The sequence below is a fragment of the Schistocerca americana genome, chromosome 7 (genome assembly GCF_021461395.2).
Source record: "Schistocerca americana isolate TAMUIC-IGC-003095 chromosome 7, iqSchAmer2.1, whole genome shotgun sequence".
Classification (NCBI taxonomy): domain Eukaryota; kingdom Metazoa; phylum Arthropoda; class Insecta; order Orthoptera; family Acrididae; genus Schistocerca; species Schistocerca americana.
The window spans coordinates 2,615,998-2,635,762 of NC_060125.1; the positions used below are offsets into that span (position 1 = coordinate 2,615,998).

General features: G+C 40.2%; 1 pseudogene; it reads right to left on the minus strand.

Annotated features, from left to right (window-relative positions):
* LOC124622198 overlaps positions 1-19,765 on the minus strand; it is a 64,474-nt pseudogene that overhangs the window by 19,815 nt on the left and 24,894 nt on the right.

Below are 19,765 nucleotides of genomic sequence, written 5' to 3' on the forward strand. Positions count from 1 at the left end.
GTGTTTTGGATTTGCCAATTAAAGTAAGACACAGTTTATGATTGCCAGTGGCATTACTGCAAGCGAGGACAGTAAATCTTTCTTTGATTTTTTTGTATCTGGAAGCCATTTCTTCTTCTTTAGAGGCAAGGGTTTTCGTTGGCAGCATTTTGTAATTCAACCCAGTTTCATCACATTTGTAAAGTTGATTGTCAGTATAACCTCCTTTGTCAATGATTGTGTGCAGTTTCTTCTTAAAATCAGCATAGCAGCTTCATCCCCAGATAATGATTTGGCACTGATGGCAATTTCATGGATGCCATGCTGCTTCTTGAAATGATCCTGCCAGCCATTACTTCCGAGGAATTCTTGCTTCTTTCCTTCTATCAGCTCATTAGCTCATTTTGACAAATTAGAGGACCTGAAACTGACACACCTTTGGCTCTTATTTATTCGTGCCACAAAAATAATGCCTCTTCTAACTGAGGATGTGCACCTTTTCTCATTGTTTTTCAAGATTTCACTGCGCTGCCCAATGCTTGGATGGAACAAAAATTTTTCAATTCCTGATCGATTTGTCTTCCGATCAGTAATTGTACTCCTACTCTGCAGCAACTTTTGTGGGTGGCTCACCAGCATCAATTCTCTGCAAAGTGTGATGATCTTTTTCCAACAAGATCACATTCATTTTATGTTACGTGCCCGTAGTCACGTTCAGTGTTCTTTTTACAGACACTCGACTGAGTCCTTTATGGTTTTTGGCCCCTTTTATCTCTGGACACTTTAAGGCACATAGTGGGAGCACAAAACCTCAAATCAGAAACACACAAATGCACAACTTGACAACACTCGAGATGCACTAGACAAACTTTTGATTTTTGAAACCAGGCTGTGGCAGCCATCAAATGAAAGCATTCGATACATCTATGCCATTTCCTCTGTTCTACCCAAGCCCACGTGGCAACACAACAGGGTGTTGTACGTTCACTGTTAAACACTCAGCTTTGATGTACCGACAACAAGTGGAAAGTGTTAGGTGGCGCACTCTAATTGTCAGTTTCGACAGGCCTACGTTGTGCTCCATAGAACAATACTGTATGTACTGTACTTCCAAGGAGTTCCAATAGATGGCAGTGGCATGAAACCATGCAATACGAATAAGAAACGCACTAGAGCTTCAACCAACACACGCACGAATTGACGATACTTGGACTTTTGACACGCACCAGTGCACTGATTAGCAGTAGATTGCCAAAAAACACCAGCAAATGCTTGGCTCCAGGTGCACGCAAATTGAAACTTGTCAAGTGTCAATCTAGCTAGCCAAAAGTGTAGCTGCACGAGAGTTTACTGTACTTGTTCTCAGATGGCAGTCACAGACGTGAACAGGTTACAATGTACTCAGTACACTACACAGTGATGCTCTCTTGTAGTGGTCTGATGTAGTCAACTGGAACATTGATGATGAGTAAGCCCTTACTTTCCAACATCAGGCCACTGTCAGATCCAAATACTCCAAAAATACAGATGTTGCAAGGTTTAACCAGGGGACCAAATGGACATCCACAATGAGGTTTCTTTCAAACTCTCATCAGATAATGCTGTCTCACACCAATATGCAGCACCTTCATATCCTCCAGAGTGATGATTCAACATCTGACGCTATTCACATCCCTTATATACCACACGATGCTTGCTAAACAGCAATAAAAAAAAAGAACACTAATGAATAATGAAGGAAAAGACAGACTGTTACTTACCATAAAGAAGATACCTTAGGCTGCAGATGGGAAGAATTAAAAGACACTTACATAAAGCTTTCAGCCACAGCCTTCATCAGTAAGTAGTAATCTGTCTTTTCCAACATTGTTGATATTCCTACTGGAGTTTCCATTGCTTCAAGGACACTGATGCTTTTCTGTGAGTGTTTGCTTTATGATGTTTTCTGCATTTTAGCTTTTTTTTAAAAAAAGAAAAAAAAAGAAAGAAAGAAAGAAAAAAAAAAAAAAGATTTGTTGCTGGAAAACTTCTGAAGTCCAATAAAGGAGTTACAACAGCCATATATGGTTATCTGGTGGACCTTGCAGAACCAAATTCTAGGGCTGAAATATACTGTTGACCAATGGGCATTAATCAGAATGAATACTAAATAAAAAATTAAATCCAAGTTTACACAAAAAACACAGGTTCTATCACTGTTGCTTTTCATTCTATTTTGCTCTTATGTTTGCTATGACTTGTTAAGCAGAAATTTTCTTTCTATCTACAGAGTTACATTTGCTGTAATGTATCTTACCTCCATGTTGTTTCTTCTTTCTTCTCACTGCTGCCCCAATCATGGCAAGCAAGTCATCCTCACTGCATTTGCTTCGTATTGCATCTCTGAAACAACAGTTAAAACACCCGTTAAACAGTACCAGGCAATTACCACACAGTGAAATGTTGGTACACTAAAACGGAAGAAAAACTTTGCAGAAATCTTCAACAGTAATCTTGTAGTCTGCAGTAGGCAACAGCAGGATAACAAACCCACTGGACAAGAATGGGAAAGTCATGATAGAAGTTACTTTCATTTTTATAAATAAACAGGTATCTTACACAAATGCTCAAGAGTATACATAGGATCTCGGGCTGAAGAGGTGGAGCAGAAACTGACATTAGTTTTGTTGAAGAGGGAGTACTGGAACACAGCACAATTTCTTGCAAAATGAAGCCAAATTTATTGATAAACTCTTAATTAATTGCCAAGCTCACTAATGTGACCATTTTATAACAGGTACTTACTGCTTGGAGTATATGTGACTTTTCAGGCTTGCCTAATAGATCTGTTGCAAAAACACTTTGGGTTTCCCACCAGATAACATTATGCAAGTCCCTCCCTCAATATTTCAGTGACACAACATTTTGGCATCTTCAGGTGGTGGTGATTTCCACCATCACTGCTGCAAGATGCAACTGGCAATTTCCACGTGACAGCTTTGAAATTTATCATGTGGATGGCTATGACCATCATATTTAGAATTCAGAGGATTTCATAGAATACCTGAAGATGCTTAAACTAGAACTTTCAGATCTTTTAGTTAGCTCAAATGTTATATCATTACTTACAAAAGTGCCCCTGCAGCCCTCATTAGAGGTTATTAGCAGCAAGTTTGAGAAAGAAATTGTGATGCTGTTTAAACATGTGCATACCTCATCCAATTTCTTATGTAACACCAACTACTTTAATCAAGTGGACAGTGTTCCCATGGGAGATCCTCTATTTCCCTTAGTAAATATCCAACATTCCTCCTTCTGGCAGAATGCTGAAGAGACATTTGTGGTGTGGCCCACATAATACAGACACTACCTATGTCCCTGCAGCATTTGCACTCGCTCCATCTGAATATTCAGTTCACTGTGGAAGTACAAAAAGATAGCAGCTTACCATTCCTGGATGTCACGGTTAGAAGAAAAGCTGACATAGCACTGGGGCTTAGTCTCTACTGCAAACTGATACACGCAGAGTTATATTTGAGGTCCAAAAGTTGCCGTCACCCTGCACAATGTGGTAGTGTCTTACACTCCCTGGCACATAGAGCACACGTGATTTCAGATACCGACAGTCTGCCTGGTGAACTGTAACACCTAAGAACAGTGTTCCAGCAGAATGTTTATTCTTGTAAACAGATTTGCAATGTGTTCTGAGCAAAGCAAGTTCAGTGTAGGGATGTAAATGAAGATACTTAGACAAGCACTGCAAATGGCTTTCTTGCCATATTTCAGTGGCATGTTTTCAAAATTAAAAGAATCGCTAAGAGAAACAGAATCAAGTGTATTTTTCGTCTACCAGCAAAACTAAGGAATTGTTTGTGTTCAGTTAAAGACAATCTTGACCTTAGAAAACACAGATCATATATAAGATCTGATGCCATTATGGGAAACCTTATATAGGGCAGACACCTCACATTGTGCAAGAACACTGTGTTCAACAGCGCTGACAAAAATGCCACCCAGTAAATTAATGGTAGTAGAGCACTGCCTGAATACAGGGCACCACACGTTTCCCAAGAGGACTGAAATTTTATCCTCAGCATCATCACTCTAGGACTGTGTTTTTAAGAATGAGGCATGTATCCATACGGTGGGCAATCTTACCAACAGGAATATGGAATTTTGACTAAGCACTGCCCAGAATCCAGCACTGACTGCCATGAAATTAAAACAGTAGAAACCAGATCCTCCGATGTATGACCTGATGCAGTACCTTGCAGAGAGTTAATTCAGCTCTTAACCACACGAGTGTCCAGAAGTGCAGTCATTGCCCACAACACATAAGCAGAAGGCTACTATGAATGGCATTTACATCCAACTGGGAGTGCCTGTCCACACATTCGTACTCCTGCTTCTAGCCTGACAAATTTCAATTCTGCTGTGCGAATATCACCAGCCACATCTTGCAGCAGTGATGACAGGACCCACCACTACCTGAAGATGACGAACAGTTGTGTTGGTGAAATATTGTGAGGCTTGGACAAAGTTATTCAGTGGCAAATCTGAGAAGATTTGTATACATTATTTTTCTGTGACGCAGGTAATGTGCAGCAAAATGTGATAACTTTCTGCATTTTCCTTTTTGTACATTTCAAAATACCCCAAAAATTGGTGAGAAACACTGAACATATGACATAACCAGATGACACACCCCACAGCATGTGCAGCAGTCGGGGTTGAGTGTAAATGAATTATTGAGCAGTGCAATACATTCATTTGAGCAAACAGAGCAAATTTCGAAAACATTTTGTAAATATGATCTGTTGTAAATGTAGATGTTAAAAATTATTGTCCCTGCTGTAATCAAGCAAAAGCAGTTCTGATTTTGTGTTTATTGCTTCTGTCCCTTCTCTTGTTAGTAAAGAAAACATAGGTCATTTAATGGCGAAGATGCTATTCTGAAGTTTATACTCATCTACTTGTTATGCAATATGGTAGGTTTTCATTGTACTGTACTTTGCAAGAAATCAAGGAAACTGCAAGACCGGTAAATAAAATAATAAACTTCTATATATAAAAATAAAGATGAGGTGACTTACCGAACGAAAGCGCTGGCAGGTCGATAGACACACAAACAAACACAAACATACACACAAAATTCAAGCTTTCGCAACAAACTGTTGCCTCATCAGGAAAGAGGGAAGGAGAGGGGAAGACGAAAGGAAGTGGGTTTTAAGGGAGAGGGTAAGGAGTCATTCCAATCCCGGGAGTGGAAAGACTTACCTTAAGGGGAAAAAAGGACAGGTATACACTCGCACACACGCACATATCCATCCACACATAAAGACACAAGCAGACATATATATATATCTGCTTGTGTCTGCATGTGTGGATGGATATGTGCGTGTGTGCGAGTGTATACCTGTCCTTTTTCCCCCTAAGGTAAGTCTTTCCGCTCCCGGGATTGGAATTTTACTATCATTACCTTTTTTTTTTTTTTTTTTTTTTTTTTTTTTTTTTTTTTTTTTTTTTACCACACATATTCCACACGGTTCATGCTCACTCCTTCAATGATACTGCCCATCCTTCTCTAGTGTGTGAGTTGTCCATGCTTTCCTGCGTGTTTGTTGGTTTAAACACCCTTGTTTCAAAAGAGAGTGACAGCTTAGATACAGTCTTGTCAACATTTTGTATTTTTATTTAGCAATTATTGTTTGAGCCTTATAGGTGAATGTCACAAGATATTGTCAACCACTGCATTCACTAGATGGGAATGGGGTTCATGGGGTTCATTTTTTAAGTTGCTGTTATCTTTTTCATCCTATCTTGGACTAGCTTTTCCATACTCCCACTCTATTTTACGTAGCCAAACAGTTATCTGCCCTTGCAAACTTGCTCCTTTACTACCAAGTCAACTAATACCGGGCAGCATAACAGAAGTTCCAATATCCAGTCTTTCACCACAGTTCACCTACACACACTTTTCACTCACTGATTTTCTTTTTTCAATGTCATAAATATTTTGCTTTCACAGGCTGCTGTGCTTTGAACATAAAATTGTAGGAACATCTGCCTCACATGTCTTTTTTTTTTTTTTTAATTAAAGAATATGTTCCTTGCTTATTCCTATTTGCTTCTGATACATTTCCATTCTCACTTTTATTTTGTTTTGATCCATTTCTTTTTTCTTTGATAGACAAGTCAAACAACAATGGCAATATGTTGCAGCCCCCTGTGTTTCACCCTACTTACTATGAACTTACTTTTCTTAGCTTCCAATTTTATTAGTCATTTGGTTTTTAAGATACTTAAATTAATTGTTTGACCCTGTATTTTTATATCTTATTTTACCTTCGGTTGATAAAGGATTTCTGGTATGCTCACAAAGAGAGAGCTGATTCTTCCCACCCCTCACCCCCCTTACCATGTCCTGAAACAAACTTATCGCCAAGTCTTAGTCTAGTCATCAATTTAAAAGTGTCAGTTGTTGGTCCCATTGTCTAATAATTTGTACATTTATACACATGAAGTTCCAATTTTTATTTGGAACATATAGACTCTGATAATCATGAATCACAGTTCAAATGGCTCTGGGCACTATGGGACTTAACATCTGAGCCAAGGCAGGATTCAAACCTGCGACCGTAGCAGTCGCGCAGTTCTGGACTGAAGCACCTAGAACCGCTCGGCAACGGTGGCTGGCGAATCATAGTTACCATCACATGGACAGAAATACTATGTTAACTTTAATACAACACAGGGACATAGCCAAAAATGTCTTTACATAATTTCCAGTTCTGATTACTTTCCTTTAATTTAATCTCACAAATAGGTTAGTGTAACATGATGTTGACAGAGGCAAATTATATATACTCACAAATTATTTAGCTAGAGGTATCTGGTTTGTATGTCTGGGAGGGAGGAGGGTGCAAGCTGAAAACTTCGAGAAAAGATTACTCATTTCATACCTGCTGGATTTAACTGCAGTTTATCTCTTCCATATACCAACCACATACCTAATGTGCATGGCAAACAGTTTGAAAGTATTATTCTATACTCAGCATTTGGAACTATCAGTTCCTTCATGAGAGAGGAAAGAGGGATAAGTTTCTGAAGGTCTGAAAGGTCACTCGGACTCCACAACTAATGTGAGTACAAGAGGAACGAATGTGTCTATAAGAAGTTTTGGAATTTCACCTCCTGAAGGTAAAATACTGATCAGTCTGTCAGTCTTCTAGTAATTTTATGGTTTCCTCGCATGAATTTTCACTTGGACATGATTATTCTATGTTTCATCACTCACCTGAGAGATATCTCTGAATACCCAAAGAGTCACACCTCCAAATTGCCATCAGCTGTTATCTGTAAACGGTTGCACGTGCCACAGAAGTGTTCACTCATTGAGGTAATAAATCCCACACGTCCCTTGAAGCCCGGGACATGGTATGCCTGCAAAAAGAAATTGTAAGAAAATAGCTACTGCTGTTGTGTAAATACTATAAATGTGTTGCTCACCAAGTGGAGGAAGGAGAAAATGTGCATTAAGGGGAGTTTGAACGGCCTATCCTGACAATGTTAAATTTGGTGACTTAACTTCCCCGTATTTCAGGAACAACTGTAGCCATTGACAAGAAACTTTTACAGGACATTAGACTATATGTTCTGAGTCTTACAATAATTGCATTTCAGCCACTGCTTTTGGAAATGCAATTTTTTAATTACACAGCTAAAATTTTGTGTACTTTTTTGTATGTTATTCTAAATAATTTTATTTATGCATAATATTATGTTCTTCTTTTAGTTCAGAAGACTCAGAATACGTATGTTATTACTCCCTGAAAATTTTAATTCGCTACTCGAAGTAGTTTCTGAGATTTAGGGAAAAATGCAAGAGAAAATCTAAATTTTCAAGAAGAGTTTTTAAAGTTTTAATAGACTGTAACCCAATATATGCTTAACATTTTATTTTTAGTCACTCAGAAGCACCCTGCACCATACTGTATATCATCCTCTTGACCTTTTTTAAGTTTTTTCTTGTTTTCTTCTTTCTGGACTCCGTAGTGGCCAACTGTGCTGCATACAGTGCTTTACCATTGCAAACCTTGTCCATCCATTCAAATTCTCTGATGCAGTTTGCTCCAGAATTAATTCCCGTATGTTGTAGCACTTTCACGCTACCAATGTTGCCATCATTAAAAGCAATAACAGCATGACTCACCCCCACTTTAGTGTCTTCATTACAAGAAAAACATTTTTTGGTCTACATCTACATCTACATCCATACTCCTCAAGCCACCTGACGGTGTAGGCTACCTTGAGTACCTCTATTAGTTCTCCCTTCTATTCCAGTCTTGTATTGTTCGTGGAAAGAAGGATTGTTGGTATGCCTATGTGTGGGCTCTAATCTCTCTCATTTTATCCTCATCGTCTCTTCGCGAGATATACGTAGGAGGGAGCAATATACTGCTTGACTCCTCGGTGAAGGTATGTTCTCGAAACTTCAACAAAAGCCCGTACAGAGCTACTGAGCGTCTCTCCCACAGAGTCTTCCACTGGAGTTTATCTAACATCTCCGTAATGCTTTCATGATTACTAAATGATCCTATAACGAAGCATGCTGCTCTCTGTTGGATCTTCTCTATCTCTTCTATCAACCCTCTCTGGTACGGATCCCACACTGCTGAGCAGTATTCAAACAGTGGGCGAACAAGTGTACTGTAACCTAATTCCTTTGTTTTCGGATTGCATTTCCTTAGGATTCTTCCAATGAATCTCAGTCTGGCATCTGATTTACCGACGATCAACTTTATATGATCATTCCATTTTAAATCACTCCTAATGCGTACTCCCAGATAATTTATGGAATTAACTGCTTCCAATTGCTGACCTGTTATATTGTAGCTAAATGATATGGGATCTTTCTTTCTATGTATTCGCAGCACATTACTCTTGTCTACATTGAGATTCAATTGCCATTCCCTGCACCATGCATCAATTCGCTGCAGATCATCCTGCATTTCAGTACAATTTACCATTGTTGCAACCTCTTGATATACCACAGTATCATCCGCAAAAAGCCTCAGTGAACTTCCAATTTCATTCACAATGTCATTTATGTCTATTGTGAATAGCAACAGTCCTACGACACTCCCCTGCAGTACACCTGAAATTACTCTTACTTCAGAAGACTTCTCTCCATTGAGAATGACATGCTGCATTCTGTTATCTAGCAACTCTTCAATCCAATCACATAATTGGTCTGACAGTCCATATGCTCTTAAATTGTTCATTAAACGATTGTGGGGAACTGTATCGAACGCCTTGCGGAAGTCAAGAAACACAGCATCTACCTGGGAACCCGTGTCTAAGGCCCTCTGAGTCTCGTGGACGAATAGCGCGAGCTGGGTTTCACACGATCGTCTTTTTCGAAACCCATGCTGATTCCTACAGAGTAGATTTCTAGTTTACAGAAAAGTCATAATACTCGAACATAATACATGTTCTAAAATTCTACAACAGATCGACGTTAGAGATATAGGTCTATAGTTCTGCACATATGTTCGACGTCCCTTCTTGAAAACGGGGATGACCTGTGCCCTTTTCCAATTCTTTGGAACGCTACGATCTTGTAGAGACCTAAGGTACACTGCTGCAATAATGGGGGCAAGTTCCTTCACATACTCTGTGTAATATTGAACTGGTATCCCATCAGGTCCAGCGGCCTTTCCTCTTTTGAGTGATTTTAATTGTTTCTCTATCCCTCTGTCATCTATTTCAATATCTACCATTTTGTCATCTGTGCGACAATCTAGAGAAGGAACTACAGTGCAGTCTTCCTCTGTGAAACAGCTTTGGAAAAAGACATTTAGTATTTCGGCCTTTAGTCCATCATCCTCAATTTCAGTACCTTTTTGGTCACAGAGTGTCTGGACATTTTGTTCTGATTCACCTACCGCTTTGACATAGAAGCAAAATTTCTTAGGATTTTCTGCCAAGTCAGTACATAGAACTTTACTTTCGAATTCATTTAACGCCTCTCGCATGGCCCTCCTCACATTACATTTCGCTTTGCGTAATTTTTGTTTGTCTGCAAGGTGTTGGCTATGTTTATGTTTGCTGTGAAGTTCCCTTTGCTTCCGCAGCAGTTTTCTAACTCGGTTGTTGTACCACGCTGGCTCTTTTCCATCTCTTACGATCTTGCTTGGCACATACTCATCTGACGCATATTGTACGATGGTTTTGAACTTTGTCCACTGATCCTCAACACTATCTGTACTTAAAACAAATCTTTTGTGTTGAGCCGTCAGGTACTCTGAAATCTGATTTTTGTCACTTTTGCTAACCAGAAAAATCTTCGTACCTTTTTTAATATTTCTATTTACGGCTGAAATCATCGATGCAGTAACCGCTTTATGATCACTGATTCCCTGTTCTGCGTTAACTGTTTCAAATAGTTCAGGTCTGTTTGTCACTAGAAGGTCTAATATGTTATCGCCACGAGTCGGTTCTCTGTTTAACTGCTCAAGGTAGTTTTCAGATAAAGCTCTTAAAAAATTTCACTGGATTCTTTGTCCCCGCCACCCGTTATGAAAGTTTGAGTCTCCCAGTCTATATCCGGCAAATTAAAATCTCCACCCAGAACTATAACATGGTGGGCAAATCTACTCGAAATATTTTCCAAATTATCCTTCAGGTGCTCAGCCACAACAGCTGCTGAGCCAGGGGGCCTATAGAGACATCCCATTACCATGTCTGAGCCTGCTTTAACCGTGACCTTCACCCAAATTATTTCACATTTCGGATCTCCGTCAATTTCCTTCGATACTATTGCACTTCTTATTGCTTTAAACATGCCTCCCCCTTCACTGTCCAGCCTGTCTCTGCGGTATACACTCCAATCTGAGTTTAGAATTTCATTACTGTTTACATCTGGTTTCAGCCAACTTTCTGTCCCTAGTACTATGTGGGCATTGTGACCGCTTATTAATGAGAGCAGTTCTGGGACCTTTCTATAGACGCTCCTGCAGTTTACTATTAGCACATTAATATTGTTATTCCCTGTTGCATTTTGTCTACTCCTACCTTGCCGCATCTCAGGAGGTGTCTTGTCGGGCCTAGGGAGGGAATTCTCTAACCTAAAAAACCCACATGTGCACTCCACATATACTCCGCTACCCTTGTAGCCACTTCCTGCATGTAGTGCCTGCGTGACCTATTCAGGGGGACCCTACATTTCTCCACCCGATAGCGGAGGTCGAGAAATTTGCACCCCAGATCTCCGCAGAATCGTCTGAGTCCCTGGTTTAAGCCTTCCACTCGGCTCCCAACCAGAGGATCACTATCGGTTCTGGGAACGATACTACAAATAGCTAGCTCAGATTCCACCCCGCGAGGCTTTCCGCCTTCACCAACTCCGCTAACCGCCTGAACGAACTGAGGATGACCTCTGAACCCAGACGGCAGGAGTCATTGGTGCCGACATGAGCAACAATTTGCAGTCGGGTGCACCCAGTGCTCTCTATCACTGCCGGCGCGGTCTCCTCCACATCTCGGATGAGACCCCCGGCAAGCAGAGAGAGTGAACACTGACCTTCTTCCCCGACCTTTCCGCTATTTCCCTAAGCGGCTCCATCACCCACCTAACGTTGGAGCTCCCAATAACTAATAAACCCCTCCCCCCATGTGCCTGCTCGGACCTTGCTGAAGGAGTGGCCACATGTCCACTCACAGGCAGAACGGGCGATGCCACACGGCCAGCCTCCACACTGACCCTCCACCTCGTGCGCCGCGAACGCCGCTGAACCCGCCACTCCCCTTGGGAAGAGGGTGGCACAACCGCGCCCGGTATCCGCAAAGATGTGTCGACAGCAGGGTCAGTGGGTGAAGCATGTAACACCTGGGGTGTACCATGCAACGCACCAGACTCACCACTGCCTGAAGACGGCTAACCGCGGCCATCAACACGTTCAGCTGTTTGCGAACAGTGGCCAGCTCCTCCTGTGTCCGTACACAGCAGTCTCACATCCTATCCATCTTAAGAAATCAATTTACTGTAGAGAGTTAATCAACTTATAACTAGACTGCTAATTCACTAAAGGCGGCTGATAGTTGACTAAACTGTGGTTACTAGACACTTCCTGTAGAAAACAATGAAAATAGCACTACCTGTCTCTGGACTGTATTGAAAACAAACACTAGCACTACTGGCACTATGGCTGACTAAACGGACTTTCTCTGACTGTATTCAAAACAAACACAAAATCTATGGAACACTATTAGTAGCACTCGACAATTAAAGCTTCCTAAAAGCAAAAACACACGGAAGAAGAAGTTACAAGTAAGAAAAATAGAGTTAATACTTAAATCAGCATAGCTCGCTGCACAGCAGACGTGACGCAGACGGCAGTTACGACGACACTGACGCTATAAGATTATTGAACGACTCATTGGGATTTTGAGACTGACAATGCAGACACTTCTTCAATAATTCAGGATTGCCAGGTCTCTGTAAACAGGTTTTATGATATCCACAACTGCTGCTGGGATATAATGTTTATGGCTGTATGACCTGTTTGAGTACTGGGCATTGCGGTAATTGCACCATGAACCAGATCCAGGAGGGCATGACCAACACATTCCAGTTCTGTGATAAGCTTCTCACCATAAGGCTGAGTGGCTACTACACTGTTATATGCATTTGAGTCTGCACAACCAAAGAACTTAGTGTAACACACTCCCCTTTAGTTTACAGATCGATTATAAATTTCAACAGCTGCACAGGCCTCCGTACGACTAGTTGTCCTTCATAATTTCTGTCACAGATATGCCCTTCTTCATTCCCTGATTTATACTTATAAGAATGTTTGGTTAAAATCTGGAAATCTATTAGCTTTCCAGTATCCACACTGGTCACTGTAGCAACAGAATTCTTAGAACTTCAGCTGCGCTTCTACCAAGTGCCCCAAAAGCTACTGATATGTCAATCATACCATCGTTTATTTCAGCAGCTTCATTTGCAGCACCCTTAATTGACTCACATGCAGTGGATTTCACAGCAGCTCCAATAAATCCTGCATACTTGTCCATTTTACAAAGTGGGCGTGGCATATACATCACGACACACATTGTTTCTGCTGCAGTGTGTCCTTTGCCAATAGCTCTCAATCCATAAAACCACCTAACATTTATTTCAAAATAATTATCTTTACACTTATCAGAACTCCAAAATGAATGAGTATATTTACAACTGGCAGAACTAATGATAAGTTTCCTGGCTAGTCCATTTGATACCTCAATGTCTTCATGTAAACTAACTGGCCCACCACATACATACAGCACACACATTCACATAACACCCCTGTTACGATGTGTAGATGTATCAGAATATAACCTAACCTACCATTTACATGAGTTTTGTTTTGAGATAACTGTGTTATCACTATGTTTTATTTTAATCTTCGAAGCACTAATGGGTGTTTCTCTAGATACTCATGAGTTTGCGAGTATTTCATTGTCTGTAACTTCACACACCACATGCTGAACACAATGTTTCTCTTTATTCAAAAATTTATTACCATGAAACCCACATTTCTTAAAAACACTTCATTTTGGAGTCATACTTTTTGAGAGATTTACCAGTCTATTCGTCACTATTCCTCAGAAAAATGTTAGCACTTCGATATACAAAGCATGTTTATACTATGAAAAGATACGATACTATTTTTGACAGTGCTACCAATACAAACACATAATTTAACCTTTATAACACAGCAATCCACAGCTTTCTACAGGGTGGTCCATTGATAGTGACCGGGCCAAATATCTCACATAATAAGCATCAAATGAAAAAACTACAAAGAACGAAATTCGTCTAGCTTGAAGGGAGAAACCAGATGGCGCTATGGTTGGCCTGGTAGATGGCACTGCCATGGGTCAAACTCATATCAACTGCATTTTTTTAAAATAGGAACCCCCATTTTTTATTACATATTCATGTAGTACGTAAAGAAATATGAATGTTTTAGCTGGACCACTTTTTTCGCTTTGTGATAGATGGGGCTGTAATAGTCAAAAATGGTTCAAATGGCTCTGAGCACTATGGGACTTAACTTCTGAGGTCATCAGTCCCTTAGAACTTAGAACTACTTAAATCTAACTAACCTAAGGACATCACACACATCCATGCCCGAGGCAGGATCGAACCTGCGACCGTAGCGGTCGCGCGTTTCCAGACTGTAGCGCCTAGCACTGCTCTGCCACTCCAGCCAGCTGCTGTAATAGTCACAAACATATAAGTATGTGGTATCACATAACATTCCGCCAGTGCGGACGGTATTTGCTTCGTGATACATTACCTGTGTTAAAATGGACCGTTTACCAATTGCGGAAAAGGTCGATATCGTGTTGATGTATGGCTATTGTGATCAAAATGCCCAAGGGGCGTGTGCTATGTATGCTGCTTGGTATCCTGGACGATATCATTGAAGTGTCCAGACCATTCGCCGGATAGTTACATTATTTAAGGAAACAGGAAGTGTCCAGCCACATGTGAAACATCAACCACGACCTGCAACAAATGATGATGCCCTAGTAGGTGTTTTAGCTGCTGGGGCAGCTAATCCACACATCAGTAGCAGACAAAAAGCGTGAGAATTGGGAATCTCAAAAACGTCGGTGTTTAGAATGCTACATCAACATCGATTGCACCCGTACCATATTTCTATGCACCAGGAATTGCATGGCGATGACTTTAAACGTCATGTACAGTTCTGCCACTGGGCACAAGAGAAATTACAGGACGATGAAAGATTTTTTGCATGCATTCTATTTAGCGATGAGGCATCATTCACCAACAGCGGTAACCTAAACCGCCATAATATGCACTATTGGGCAACGGAAAATCTATGATGGCAGCAACAAGTGGAACAGCAGCGACCTAGGCAGGTTAATGTATGGTGTGGCATTAAGGGAGGAAGGATAATTGGCCCCCATTTTATCGATGGCAATCTAAATGGTGCAATGTATGCTGATTTCCTGCATAATGTTCAACCAATGTTACTACTACATGTTTCACTGCATGACAGAATGGCGATGTACTTCCAACATGATGGATGTCCGGCAAATAGTTTGCGTGCGGTTGAAGCAGTATTGAATAGCATATTTCATGACAGGTGGATTGGTTGTCAAAGCACCATACCATGGCCCGCACGTTCACCGGATCCGACGTCCCCGGATTTCTTTCTGTGGGGAAAGTTGAAGGATATTTGCTATCGTGATCCACCGACAATGCCTGACAACATGCGTCAGTGCATTGTCAATGCATGTGCGAACATTACGGAAGGCGAACTACTCACTGTTGAGAGGAATGTCGTTACACGTATTGCCAAAGGCATTGAGGTTGACAGACATCATTTTGAGCATTTATTGCATTAATGTCGTATTCACAGGTAATCACGCCGTAACAGCATGCGTTCTCAGAAATGATAAGTTCACAAAGGTACATGTATCACATATGGAACAACCAAAATAAAATGTTCAAATGTACCTATGTTCTGTATTTTAATTTAAAAAACCTTCCTGTTACCAACTGTTCGTCTAAAATTATGAGACATATGTTTGTGACTATTACAGCGCCATCTATCACAAAGCGAAAAAAGTGGTCCAACTAAAACATTCACATTTCTTTACGTATTACATGAATATGCAATAAAAAATGGGGTTCCTATTTAAAAAAACACAGTTGATATCAGTTTGAGCTATGGCAGCGCCTTATAGCAGGCCAACCATTGCGCCAGCTGGTTTCCCCCTTCGAGCTAGACAAATTTCGTTCTTTGTAGTTTTTTCGTTTGACACTTATTTCGTGAGATATATGGCCCGGTCACGATCAATGGACTACCCTGTATATAAAAAATTACCGATTTTATTAGGTCTTGAAGTAATGCGTGTAAAAATTTTAACATTTTCAACTAGTGTAGATTATATTTTAGAAAATAAAATATAATACTTCCCACGCAAGTTTATAAGTAATATACATATCATTTTATTTGGAAAATTGCAAATTTTATAATCAGGTAAAAACCCGAAAAAGTGAAAAAGAATGTTTTCCCCTTCTAACTCCCCTTAAAGTTATGGAAATGTGCAAGCTTTCGGAGCCAGTGGCTTCTTCTTCTGGCAGAAACAATAAGGGGACGGAAAAGGGAAGAAAGAAAAGGATTGTCAAGGTTTAGGAAATGGGGAGAGTTGTAGAAAAGCTGCAGAGAAACCCAGGCCAGGACAGACTTACTGAATGGGATGAGAAATATGTAACTAAACCAGTCCATCTCTCATACCACCAGCAGATGTGAAGTATTATTGTGATTGGTAGTAAGTCATAAACATTAAATTATTTTCAATGTATGTTCATATGTAATACTGGACGTACCTTTGAGGTATCATTGGGCCCATTGGGCAGAGGATCAAAATTAGGCCACTGCTTTCTAATTATTTGGACCATTTCACTAAATGAGACCATCTTCCCATCATTCCATTTGTTGCCGCTGAAAGGCATGTACTCGATAAATCTTACATCAACATTTTTCTCTTTTGTTAACTCCACAAAACTGCACACTTCATCTTCATTAAAACCTCGCATTACAACACAATTTATCTGTGGAAGAAAGACACCATTAAAAACTTGGTATCAGATAAAGCATGGTTTAAACAGAGTTTGAAAGACTTTTTGATAGGTAACTCATCCTACTCAATAGATGAATATCTTAACAGTGGCTGTTAGGCCAGCTTAAATAAGAATGTCTGTTAGATTTCAGTTCTGAGAGCACTTTGTCATAACAGTCAAGATTATGTACTTTTTGTTTGATAAATTTATTAATAGTGCATAACAATGTTTCAGTCTGACAGCGTATCAATTCTGAAAATATTAGCTGTTCCAGTTTGTATTGTATTCACCTAGTTTGACAATCTCCTGACAAATGATCAGGGTATTCAAATGTTTTATATTTTTTATGTTATACTTTCTGGCATGTTACTCACCCATGAGAATCGTCTCATGTTTTGGGTCTTGGAACAAAAGCTGAATCTAATCTAATCTAACCTACAAAATAATGGTTCTACAAGTCTGTTGTTATATTTGTATACCTCACTGATTCTGTTAAATTAATCTTTTTCTCTCTTTTTAGAGAATGTCTGAATTTATCTTAGCATGCCAAGCTGTTAACCTTCTTAACAATTTATGAAAATTAAACTACATACATCTCCAATCTTTTTCCCCACTCCAACGCACACATCTTTTGCTGAAAGTGTTATTTTAACAATTACATGAAACTGTGCTGCCATTTGTGAAACAAAGTTGAAAGTGTTCTCAAGATAAAAGGTCTTCAGAAAAGGAGCATTTAGTATCTGTGCAGGTGGTAATACTGACAGCCATCATATAAACAAGCCCAAATGGTAGAACATCCCGCTTTACACATACACGCAATGGCAGAAAAAAGGAAAAGAGCACACCTTTCATTCAAGCATTGAATATATAAACTGATGAGACAAAACACTATGACCTCCTGTTTGATAATGTGTTTGTCCACTGTTGGAACACAATACAGCAGTGATTTTGTGTGGGACAAGTTCAACAAATTTCAGGTATGTTCCCAGCATTATGTGAGGTATGTTCCCAGCATTATGCAGCACCGCATGTCTAAGCACAGGTCATGTAATTCCCATAAATTGGAGATCAGTGGTTTCTGGGTGCAGAACTGGTATCTGATAGCATCGCAGATGTATTCCATCAGATTCAGAAGGGGTGAATTTGATTCTGGCCTCGTGACACTGAAAGTCATATTGTTGAAACATGTCACCTTCATTAGGGACAGGGTGCGGACAGTGCACAATAATGTTCACACAGAACAAAGCTGTTATGGAGCCTTCAGTTACTACCACAGGACCCATAGAAGACCAGGTGAATGTCCTCCATAGCATAATATTGCTCCCACTGGCCTAAGTCTGTAGCAAAGTGCACCTTTCAAGCACCAATTCACTCTGTTGACAGTGTATGTGCACAAAACCGTCAAGTAGGTGTAATGCGAAACTCGAATGATTCAACCAGATGACACATTTCTATTGATTCACTGCCCAATCTCAATGCTCCTGAGCCACAGAAATTGTAATTCAACTGTGTTGTCAACATGGGAACATACAGGGGTTTTCTGCAGCAGAGCCCTATGTTTAACAATGTGCAATGAATGGTGTGCTCTGAAATACTCGTGCTTCCACCAGCACTGTGTCATCAGACATGCCACAGAAATTAACTTCCTCAGCCGAATGTCATCTTTTTCAAAGGAACCATCCCAGCATTTGTCTTAAATCATTTAGGGAAATCAAGGAAAACCCAAATTTTGATGGCCCGATGGGATTCGGGTCCGTTGTCCTCTGGAAGTCAAGTCCACTGTCTGACCACTGTGGTGGCATGACCTAGTCTTAATTAAGCCAGAAAATCCTGGGAAATGCTGACATACTTATTGATTTAAGATATAACAATTTAAAACAATCCTCTCATGAATTTCACTACAATTTTCCGCTCTTTTGAAAAAAAATTTCTTTCGACTGTTTTGATGTTGTTTAGTATGTTTAAATAATGATGGCAGTCTCTATAAAAGGGCAGTTTGACTTTTAAGTTTAGTTATACTGTTTTAAACTACATCCTTCATCTATTTGTCCACCCAGAAGTGCTATAGGATATAACTTGAAGACTATGGTGAGGTGGTGGGGGACAGTCATGTGTTGAGAAGGAGGTGCTGCCAGAAATGAAGTGTGTGAGGTGACATTATTGACACTGCATACAGGGAGAATAAAAATACTCTATTCCATATTCATTTACAATCTACGTCTGGCCCCCATATGGTTTTACTTTTCTCCAATAAGAAAAAAGAAATTGTCAGTAACTGTCTTTATAAGGTCTTAAAAGGAAACAAACAATAGAAATCTAGGCTGGAGTAATGACCATATTATAAAAAAGATACATTGCTATTCACTGTATACAGGAGATGTTAGGTCACAGACAAGCACAACAAAAAGACTACTAAACACGTAAGTTTTCCATGAGAAAGACTTCTTCCAAAGTGGACAAAAAACACACACACACACACACACACACACACACACACACACACACACACACACACACACACCCAACCGTTGTTTCTCCCATGATGCACAGTTGCTCCCAGTCTGGCCCTAGCAGCCGGAGACAGTGGTCATGTATGTGTGATCTGCATTTGCGCGCATGTGTGTGCGTGTGCGTGTGTGTGTGTGTGTGTGTGTGTGTGTGTGTGTGTGTGAGGGAAGGGGGGGGGGGGGGGGTTTGCACCAAAAGCTTACGTGTTTAATAATAGGTGGTGTTCCTTTCCCCCCCCCCCCCCACCCCACCCCACCCCCCTGCCAGCAACACATTTACACTATACAGTGAGTGCCAATCTATCCTTTTCATAATACTGTCATTACCACCTTGCCAAGAGGCATATTGTGGAGTAATCCAAAGGGCTCTACTAATTTGTACAAGAGGAAGGAGAGCACAATCTCAATGTAAGTTTTTAGAAAACTGGTATGTGCATTACTTCTGCAAACCTTTCAGAAAGGATACGGTATGCACTTCATTCAGCAAGATGAGTAATAAACAATATTAGCAATACTGCATCAAACTTGTTCACTTTCATCTTTGGATTAAACATTCGATTTCAGAGAGTACAGAATTTGGCAGAATCAAATTTTGGGGATATGTGGAACTGGGACAATGGCATATTTTTTACCCATTCAACAAACTAAGCAC